The sequence below is a fragment of the Pinus tabuliformis genome, chromosome 7 (genome assembly GCF_031772625.1).
Source record: "Pinus tabuliformis cultivar Carrire ecotype Pingquan chromosome 7, CPIR1, whole genome shotgun sequence".
NCBI lineage: Eukaryota > Viridiplantae > Streptophyta > Pinopsida > Pinales > Pinaceae > Pinus > Pinus tabuliformis.
This window is the reverse complement of record NC_142293.1, coordinates 1477047608-1477059127: the sequence shown is the minus strand read 5'-3', so window position 1 is coordinate 1477059127 and position 11520 is coordinate 1477047608.

Genomic DNA, 11520 nt, shown 5'->3' with positions numbered 1-11520 from the left:
AAGGTAGGCACAGTTGGACTAAATCAACACCTCAGACATCTTAAGGGTGTGAAAACTTTTTTCTAGCATCCCCCCATATTGCTTCGGCTGAGACTTCAGTCCACACTCTACGGGATGATGCCAAAAGGGCCAGTAGTGTAGGGATTTGTTTGGCTAATTAACTCTAAACCTGGGTTAGGTCCCCTTCAAGCCAACAGATGAGCGCTACACAATATTATCTTTCTCCTTCGTCTACACCAATGAGTGAGCAACAGACTGATCCTTATGTCCGTGGGTATGGACACCTACACCATCCGAATCCACTTAATATTGGGAACCCTCCTCTTGGGGGAAGTTGCCTCTGTATTCCCTTCCTCTTTCATGAAGGGGGAAACGTTTTGTAAAACGATTTCCATCTTCTCATCAATATCACAATTTAGTGCTCAACCTCATTCGAGTCCTGCACATCTAGGAATGACTGTCAATTTCTGGCAACCTACATTTCCTGTACAACCTGGTTTGGTTTTTATCCATATCTAATTTCTCAACTTGTTCCATCTGCATCTCAAATTCCTATTCATCATTATATACCCCAATTTGTTAAATATCAAGTTAATGTAAGTTAACCTTTACAGGCTTCTTCTTTGACTCAGCCTATTCTACTGGTATCTCGCGCCCCCCAGTCTCCCTTTGCCCAACCTCTTCAAGGTAACTTAAAATCTCAATCACTTGGTCAGGCTATTCCTCACATATAAGTGGGTCAAAATGTATATGGTATGGTGCAGGCACAACATAACCAACCTTATGTTGGGACGATGCAAAAGCCTAGAGGGAAACTGTATCAACCATATCAGGGTATCCCTCAAATGCCTTACCAAGGTCAACAAATCTAAACCTAACCATTTCAACCTTTACAAGGTTATCTTGGAGTTTGGAAGGAATTTTATGTGTATCTAGGTTATCAGAATCCTCCCTATCCCAGAGCACAAACACCTATTGCTCAAGCCATCCCATCTTATCGAAGGTATACTCCACCAGACTTCAATAGGAAGTTTCCATTTGTAGCAACTCTTGAATTTCTAGATTTGACTTGGCTTACCAGTGATCCCATTTCACATTCTCCTTGGTGGCTATATATTCCCACAAAATTTCATAGTGATCCCTAAATTCAATGGAAATCCCAGAGAAGACACATCTACACACATTATGACTTATTATTTGTGGTGTTCTTTGAACTCTCTCAATGATGACTCTATCCATTTACATATTTTCCAGTGCACACTTACCAATACAACAACAAAATTGTATATTGAACTACCACGAGCGTCATTCAATAATTTAAACGCCTTAGCAACCACATTCTTAATGCAATTTCAGTTACCAATTCGATATGAGACTAGAACTAAACTTCTAACCAATTTCAAACAATTTGATTCCACGCACGTTTCTAATCACATTCATGAGTGGCGACATCATCGTTGTTTGGTTAAAACCTTCGTTCCTAACAAATTTTTAGTTGAATGATTTATTAAGTCTTTGTTGCCATCCATAATAGAAGACGTCACTAAAGGCAGAGTTGTGATTGAAGAGTAGGTAATTGCGCATGCCAAATATCTTGATCATTTTTATACCCAATCTGGCACACTCTATCATAAAATAACAAATGCTCTGCGACCTTCTAGTATTTTTCCTCAAGCTCCCTGTAAATAATTTCATGTCATTTATGGCGTGATCGGTTCCACTAGCTAGCAGTCGGCAAGTAAACCATCTGGTTTGACTCTTGCGATGGTTTTCAAAAAACCTCCTTCCACTACTCCTGTAACTTCTACTTTCGAGATAAATGTCGTTCAATCCACAAAAGGAAAATCTCAGCAACTAGGAAGTAAGAATAAAGGCAAAGGTAAAAAGAAGAAAGATAATCCTCCATAGGAAAAACAAAATAATCAGCCTTCCAAAGAAAAGAAGAAACCTCATTATCCATGTTTAATTTTTAATGAGAAGCATTTCACTTGTGACTATCCACATCGGAGGGAAGTAAATAAAATCCTTAAGTCATCTATTGCACCTGCTGTGTTGACAGATCTGTTTCTGAATCTGGAGACTAATCCGTTTGCTCGAGATCCTGCTTCCTCTAAATCGATTATGATTCTTTCCTCAACTAGGCCAAAAAATGACATTATGGTGGACACCAGGAATAAATACTACAATAATGTGAATTCTGTGACTGGTCAAGCTACTGATCAACCTTCTAGTTCTATCACATCTCCATCAGATATTACTCCAAATGCGTTTCCTATTGGACTGAAGATTAAACCTCCCAAATACGTTATCCATAAATCCATATTCAACCCTCATGCGAGAGCTTCTCATAATTATAACATATTTGAGGATTTGGCTCAAGCTCCTTCAGCTATGTCAACTCTCGAGGTGTTGCAAAATTTCTCCACCTAGAAGAAGGATTTAATTTCTCCAATTGGATGTATTGATCCCTCAGATTCTAACCTTGTAGTTTTTAACCATGAGAATTACGTACCTCGAATTCTAGACCAATTAGCTTTCATGATCCAGGTTCTCATTCAAAGAAAGACCATCCATTGTTCCATTGTGGACAAAGGAGCTTCAACCTGTATCATGTCATTTTCTTATTGGAAGGTTATTGGTTCCCCCCAATTAAATGAGTCATCGACTACTCTAATGGCTTTTGATGGAAGATTCTTCAAGCCTTGTGGAATTATAAATTCATTACAAGTATAATTAGGAGGCAAGACGGTGTCGGTAGATGTCAAAGCTATCTATGGAACCTTAAATTATAACCTTCTACTGGGTTGTACGTGGGTTTATGTTATGTCTACTATTATTTCGAAATATTTCAGAATGATTTCTTTCCCTCATAAAGGAGGTATAGTAGCCATTAATCAAATCACTTTATTGGCCACCAATTCTCAAGTTACTAGAATCATCCATCTTGTGGGAGAAACCCCACATCTGTATCAGCATGTCGCGGTGGGATTGCTTAAGAATTCTTCCCTCATGGGAATCTTTTCTCTTCCTCCTCCTTCTCCTCATTCCATTCATGACAAATATAATTAGTTTCCTATATCAACATGATATTTTCATTTACTATACCATTTGATCCTTGGATAATGCCAGATGAATTTAATATTGACTCTTTTGGTGATTGCATGTCACTCAGTCCCATTGAGATCGACTATGAAGCTATCTATTCGGCCTGTGTGGCACATTCTACTCTCTCCTCTTCGATCAATTGCGTTGATCATTCTTTATATTATGACACATCCTATGGTCTCTTCTCTTGTACATTTTCTACTAATGAGAGCATCATGGAGATCATGATGCCAGATGATGCACCTTGGGATGAACATCACCAACATTCCTCCTTGCCAGATTCCTACGAGGATAACCTTAGTGATCTATATTGGCCCAATGTTGTTGAGATGTATGCGAATTCCGTATCTATCTATGATATTGATTTTGAGAAGAATTTTTCAAATATTGAAGAGATTATACCTCTTGATATCTTTCTCAAACTTGTAATTGTCGAGAATATACATATTGATCCATCTTTCTCTCCCGATGAGATGAAGACCTGTAAATCCATTTTTTGGGAACTTAGAGATGTTTTCGCCTAGTCTTATAAAGAGATTCCAGGTATTGATCTGAACATTATTGTACATGAAATCAAGACATATCCTAATATTAGGCCAGTTCGGAAGCGTCTTGTCCGGTCTATCCCAAGAAGATTTTTTCTATTAAAGCCGAAGTTGAAAATCTTGTACATGTTGGTTTCATCTACACAGTACCTCTAATTGATTGGATATCCAACATTGCCCCTGCCATGAAGAAACAGGGAACAATTCATGTGTGTATCGATTATCGGGAAAATAATCGTGTTTATCCTAAGGACAATTATCCTACCCTGTTCATTGACTAGATTGTTGAAAATTGTACTAGCTGTGAAGTTTTTACATTTATGGATGGCTTTCCTAGTTACAATCGGATGAACATTCTCCCAACGAACCAACATAAAACTGCATTTATTTGTCCATGGGGAACATCTACATATCAAAAGCTCCCTTTCAGACTGAAAAATGCTACGAAAACATTTCAAAGGGCAATGAATTACGTCTTCCATGACATTAAACACATTGTACAACCATATTTGGATGACCTACATGCTCACTGGAAACATCATGTTGATCATTTGATGCATCTTATGGATATAATTTTACGTTTTCAACACTATAACATTAGGCTCAATCTGCACAAGTGTGTGTTTTGTGTAACCTCCAGTTGACTTCCTAGCTTCGTTCTTTTAAAGCATGAAATTCATGTTGGCTTGTGTTATATTCTTTCGACGACTACCCCATGCATAGGGGGGGCAGAAATCCCCCTTGTCAGGGGGTATAAAAGGGAGTGGTAGCCCCCTTGCACAGGGTCTAGAGCAGTGCCTCTGAAATTTTTTTCGGACCCTATATTAGGTGGGCGGACCTACCTATGGTTTTGTGCATGGATTTTGCACATGGTTTTGGGCATGATGGTTTTCTGTCCATGCTATTTTTTAGATCTAGTCAAGGGAACTACGACTATGTTCTAATCTAGGGTTAATGGATTTGGGTTTATGGATGTTTCAGCATGTATCTCTCTCTCTTTCTCTCTCTCTCTCTCTCTCTATATATATATATATATATATATATATATAATTGTAACATTGAAAGGAACATAATGAAAAATCAATCTAGTAGTCTCGGTTTTGGGATCCAGGGGAAAATATCTGTGTATATATGATTTATGTTTAACGCTTTCGCCATTTTTTATTTTCTATTTTTAGAATTCGTATGCAGGTAATTTCTGTACAGGGTTAAAACCTACATTTGGTATGAAATTTGTTTTGGCTTCAAGGGGACACCTTTACTGCCGAGGGGTTTTTCTCGGGCCTATGGTAGACCCTATTCAGTGGGAGATCTACAGGATCGATTATTGTGGTGAAAGAAGATGGTGAGCAGTGAAAAGATAGAGATCAAGAAATTTAATGGTCAAAATTTTGAGTTGTTGAAACTCAAGATGGAGGATCTATTGGTGGATAAAGATCAGTGGATCATGGTAGATATGGTTACTAAACCAACAATAATGTCAGCTAAATATTGGGCGAAGTTGGATTGGAAGGCAAAGAGCACAATATGATTGTGTGTCTTAGATTCAATATTGCTGAATGTATCAGGGGAAGCTTCGGTGAAGGCTTTGTGGGACAAGTTAGGGACTTTGTACCAATCTAAGTCTCCGATGAATAAATTGTTCCCATGGAAAAAGTTGTATAACATGAAGATGAAAGATGGAGACTCAATGACAAAGCATCTAAATGCCTTTAATATTATGGTAAGCTAGTTATTATCTGTTGATATTAAAATTTCAGATGAATATAAGTGCATTAGTTTATTGTGTTCTCTACCATATTTGTGAGATAGTTTGTTGTTGCAATAGGTAGCAATGCAACTTCCTTGCACTTTGATGAAATAGTTTCATCCTTGATATTAGAGGAGATGAGACAGAAAAGTATGGAGGTTTGAAATGGTGATGTCTTGTGTGTACAAGGAAGGTCCCAGAACATAAAAAAAATAAGTCCTCGAGTGGGAGATCTAAATCTAAAGGGTGATGTAAATCTCCAGGAAAACCTATAAAGGTGTGCTGGAAATGTGGAAAGGAAGCGCACTTCAAAAGGGACTGTAAATCAAGCTTCTGAGAAATGAAATGGATCTCATGATGCTCCTTTTGTAGAGGCAAAAACTTCCTCAGATGAAGGTGCGGATGTGTACTTGGCTTCTTCTTCAAGTACACATGTCGATCAAGAAGCATGGTTGATTGACTCAAGTGCTTCCTTTCACTTCATTCCCCCATAGAGAGTGGTTATGTGAGTATGAGAAATATGATGGTGATAATGTATTCTTATGGGATGACAGGAAGGCTGTAATTGTTGGTCGCAGAAAATTCATGTTGAAGTTTCAAGGTGGAAGGATTAGAACACTTCCAGGTATTCTGCATATTCCTACATTGTCCATAAATCTAATTTTTGTAAGCAAGCTAGATGATACAGGTGTAAAAACAATGTTAGATAAAGATACCTGCAAGATGGTTATGGGAGCACTGGTATTGATGTGGGGAGTTCGGATTGGAACTCTATAGAAGATTCAAGGTAGCATTATTATTGACGGGTGCAGCAGTTATTTGGTTCCTGAAAGTGGAGCAGAAAATGTAGTGGTCTCTAAAGAAAAAACCATGCTATGGCATCAAAGGCTTGGACATATTGGAGAGAAGGGCCTTTGAATACTTCATGGTAATGGTATGGTAGAAGGCATGTATAAAATCTCTCTGGATTTTGATTTCTGTGAAAATTATGTATATGGGAAGTAGAATCGTCTGAGTTTCCCCTTTGGTGATAAGAGGGTGAAACAGATATTAGTCCTTGTGCACAATGATGTGTTTGGACCATTGTCGGTTCCATCATTGGGAAAGTATGTGTACTATGTATCATCTATATATGAGTTCTCAAGGAATACATGGATATATTTCCTCAGGAAGAAATCTGAAGTCTTTGATAGGTTTAAATAATGTAAGGCTCTTGTGGAAAACTAGACAGAGAACAAGATAAAGGTGATGAGGATAGATAATGGTGGAGAGTTTTGCAAGAAGGAATTTCAAGAGTTCTATAATAGTTGTGGTATAGAACAACAGAAGACTACTCCATACACACCTGAGAAAAATGGAGTTACAGAAAGAATGAAAAAGACGTTTATGGAAAGGGAAAGAAGCATGCTCAGTGGTGCCAGGTTAGGACAAGAATTCTGGGCAGAGGCAGTGGAGACTGCATGTTACTTAGTCAACAGATCACCTTCATCAATATTGGAGGATACAACTCCAAAAGATGTATGGACTGCTAAGAAACCTTCTCTTTCACATTTGAGGGTATTTGGATGTGATTCATATGTACATGTTCCAAAGGAGAAAAGAACAAAGTTGGACAATAAATCTGAAAAATGAATACTTATTGGTTGTAAGAATGGTTTAAAAGGTTATAATCTTTGAAACCCAGAAACAAAGAAGGTTGTGTATAGCTGAGATGTGGTGTTTAGAGAGGTGAAAGATGTTATTAAACATGAAGTCCTACCAAAGGAACCTGAGAAGATAGAGTTTGAGATAAAGGAGGAAGAATCAAACTCTACAGCAGAGGAGGAATCAGAAGATGAAGAGCCACAAACTCTAGCTGTGAGAAGATGAGTTCGAGAAAGAAGGCAACCATAAAGGTATAGTCCATTTGATTTTTGTTCAAATTTTTCTTTATCTATTACTGATGATGATCCCAGAATTGTGAGGGAAGCAGTAGATTCAGAGGATGGAAAATGCTGGAAAGAGGCCATGGTTGATGAAATAGCATGTTTTCACAAAAATGAGGCTTGGGATCCGGGTGAGTTACCAGCTGGAAGAAAACCCATTGGCAACAAAGGTGTTCAAGAAGAAGATGAATACAGAAGGAAAGTGCAGAAATACAAATCTTGGATGGTAGAAAAAGGTTATTCCCAGGTGTCGGTAATTTATTTTGGTGATATTTTTTCCCCTGTTGCCAAGGTAGCTTCTATTAGATTACTTTTATCTGTTGCTACTGCTTTTGATTTTGAGGTAGAGAAGATGGATGTGAAGACAACATTTCTTCATGGGGATCTGAAAGAAGAGATCTACATGAAGCAACCTGAAGGCTTTACAGTGAAGGGTAAGAAAGAACTGATATGCAAGTTAAAAAGGTCTCTGTATGGGTTAAAACAGCCAACAAGGATGTGGTATCAAGAATTTCATACATTTGTATGGGGACTTGGATTCACCAGGAGAAAAGTAGATAACTATGTGTATTTTAAATTAATTGGTGAACGCGTTATTTATATGTTCTTCTATGTGGATGATATGTTGCTGGTTGGAAATGACAAAGAAATTATCTAGGATTTGAAATCCCAATTGTCCTCCAAATTTGACATGAAAGATCTTGGTGGTGCAAACTATATTTTGGACATGTAAATTAAACAAGATCAAGAAAAGAGGAAGCTTTGGTTAAACCAGATGAAGTATGTTGAGACAATACTGCATATGCTTAATATGAAGGATAGTAAACCGATGAAGGTTCCTATTCCTGTAGGTGTAAATTTATCTGCTAAATAGTGTCCCAAGACACAAGAAGAGGAAGAGGACATGTCCCGTGTTCCATATGTAAGTGAAGTCAATTACCTGATGTATGAAATGGTATGTACTAGACTAGACATTGCACAGGAATTGGGGGTATTGAGCAGGTTTATGTCAAAACTAGGGAAGGAGCATTGGACAATAGTGAAGCAGGTTTTCAGATATTTTCGTGGCACTAGTGATTATGGTTTGTGTTACCAAGGAAGACCAGGATTGGACACAGATTGGGACATCCGTGGCTTTGTTGATGCAGACTGGGCTGGAGATCTAGATCAAATAAGATCTACAAGTGGGTATGTGTTTAACCTATTTGGAGGTGCAGTTAGTTGGATGAGTAAAAGATAGTCTGTAGTGGCACTTTCAACTATAGAGGAAGAATACACAGAAGCCACTCATGCAAGAAAGGAAGTAGTTTGGTTGCAGAGTTGTGTTCAAGTATGGGGTTAGTATAGCGAGCTATAAGGATAGACTGTGACAGCCAAAGTGCAATTTTCTTAGCCGATAACCCTACTTATCAATCAAAGAAAAAGCACATTGATGTTCAGTATCACTTTGTGAGGGATATGATTAAGGACAAAAAAGTGTTGTTGGTAAAGGTGGACACTTTGAAGAATACTGTAGATGCATTGAAAAAGTATGTGAGCACTGAGACTTCTCTTGGTGTAGAGAAACAATGGGCATTACAGGGATGGATCAACGACTAAGCTCTCTTGTGGCCCCCTATGGAAAGAAAACAACAAGTGGGAAAATGTTGGGTTGTGTTATATTCTTTCCATGATTACCCCACGCGTGGGGGAGTGGATGCCACCCTTGTTGGGGGGGTATATAGGGGGCGGTAGTCCCCTTGCACGGGGTTTGGGGTAGTGCCGCAAGATTTTTTTTTTGGACCTTATATTAGGTAAGCGGACCTACCTATGGTTTTGTGTATGGATTTCGTACATGGTTTTGAGCATGATGGTTTTCTATCCATGGTATTTTGTAGATCTGGTCAAGGGAACTATGGTTATGATCTAATCTAGAGTTAATGGATTGGGGTTTATGGATGCTTTGTCAGGTATATATATGTATTGTAACATTGGAAGGAACATACTAAAAAATCAATCAAGTAGTCCCGGTTTTGGGATCCAGGGGAAAATCTCTGTGTATATCTATTTTATGTTTTATGCTCTTTCCATTGTTTATTTTTTGTTTTTAGAATTCATATGCAGGTAATTTATGTACAGTGTTAAAACCTACAATTCATATTGATCCATTAAAATTCTAGGCAATAATATATATCCCTACTCCTTCCTCTCTTCTTCAGCTTCAATGACTCTAAGCGAAGGCTAACTTTCTATGGAGATTTATTCCCAACTACGCTGAATTGAACAAAGGAATTACCCACTTGTTAAAGAAAAGGGTTCCCTTCCATTGGAATGACACTGCCCAAAAGGCTTTTAATGCCTTGAAACATGTTCTGATTCGGGCATCATTGTTACATCCTTCGGATTACCAACGTGATTACTTCCTGTACCTTACTGCTGCAGTTACTACCATCACTATAGTATTGGTACAAGAGGACGATGTAGGGACCAAACATCCTATCTACTATTTGAGTCAGAATTTAAATTATTCTGAGATCACATATACTCATGTTGAAAAGTCATTTTTGGTGGATGTCAAAGTTCTCCAAAGGTTTCGTCACTATATTCTGCTTCGCAAAACTATGTTTGTTTCTAATTGCAACCCCATGACATACATATTGTCATGATAATTGTTGGGGGGAAAGTACTCCAAATGTGTTTTCATCCTTCAAGAGTTCAATTTGGAGTTTATCAAATCCAAGTCAAAGAAATCCTTAATATTTGTTGAGCTGATTTGCAACCTTCCCACTCCCAAAATTGAAACAACGTCTAACAATTCTATTCTAGATGAGTCGTTGTTCCTTATCGATTCAACTGACCCGTGGTATGGAGACATTATCATATATCTCCAAACCCATACTTTCTGGCTCAATACCTCTCTCTCTGAACGACAACGTATCCACTATCAAGCTAAAAATTATATTAAAATCGATGACACCCTTTATTATCATGGTATCGATACAATTTTTTGAAGGTGCCTCACTCATGAGGAGGTTGAGAAATCCCTTAATGAATGCCATGTTGGGGCATGTGGTGGACATATGTCTAGTTATGTCACTACACAGAGGATTTTGCATGTTGGCTAACTTTTGGCCGACTATGTTTCATGACTGCATCCTTGCAGTCCAAAAGTGTCATCCTTGCCAAATACATGATTGTAAAACATGTGCTCCATCATCTCCTTTACACCCTATTATCGTCGTTGGACCTTTTGAGAAATGGGGAATTTTCCTTATGGCATGTAACCCTTAATCGATTGGGGGGAATAGCTACATCATTGTGGTGGTAAACTATTTGACCAAGTGGGCTGAGGCGATGCTTACATACAATAACATCGGCAAAACAACTGCCTTCTTTTTCTTCAATCATGTCATTTCAAGGTTTGGTGTACCACAAGATATAGTTATAGACCATGGGAAAGATTTCCATAATCACATGATGTCTAATATGACTGCCAAGTTGGCCCTCTCCCATGAGAGATCAACTCCCTACTACCCTCAGGTGAATGGGATTGTTGATACCATAAATAAAGTCATGAAAACAATGCTTCAACACATGATAGGGATCGACATATTGGATTGGCATCTTATCCTTTATGCAGCCTTGTGGGCATATCAAACCTCTATTCTGATTGCTACCGGGTTCACACCATTCCAATTAGTATATGGTATGGAACCAGTCCTTCTTATTAAGTGTGAAATTCCATCATTGAAACTTACTGTCGAGCTCCTCCTTGCCACTTCTATAGAAGAAGATCTGTCAAGCGGAAAGAGTCGATTGTGCGGACACAACCAACCTCCCTAGGAGCCTAAGACTCTCTAGTGACAAACAAGACAAACAAGAGCAATCCTTCTCTAAACATGCATTTACTATATAAGAAATCAAGTGTTTAGATCCTACCTGTAGTCCAACGCTGTTGCAGCAGTCCAACTCCGCTGATCCGGATGAGCTCCTCCTTCACTTTGAAACCTGCATCCACTAACAATCAAACGATTAAATAGCACTTGATAATCTCATAGAATAAAACATATTTAACACATAGACCAAGGAGTACATGAAACAACTCATAAATAACAAGTTATTGAGAAGAATGGACTCATTTGCATTAATAGGTAACAAAAGGAACAAATACAACCTGAGCCTTGGTGTTGTGCAAGTCCCTCCCAGGGTCCATCAA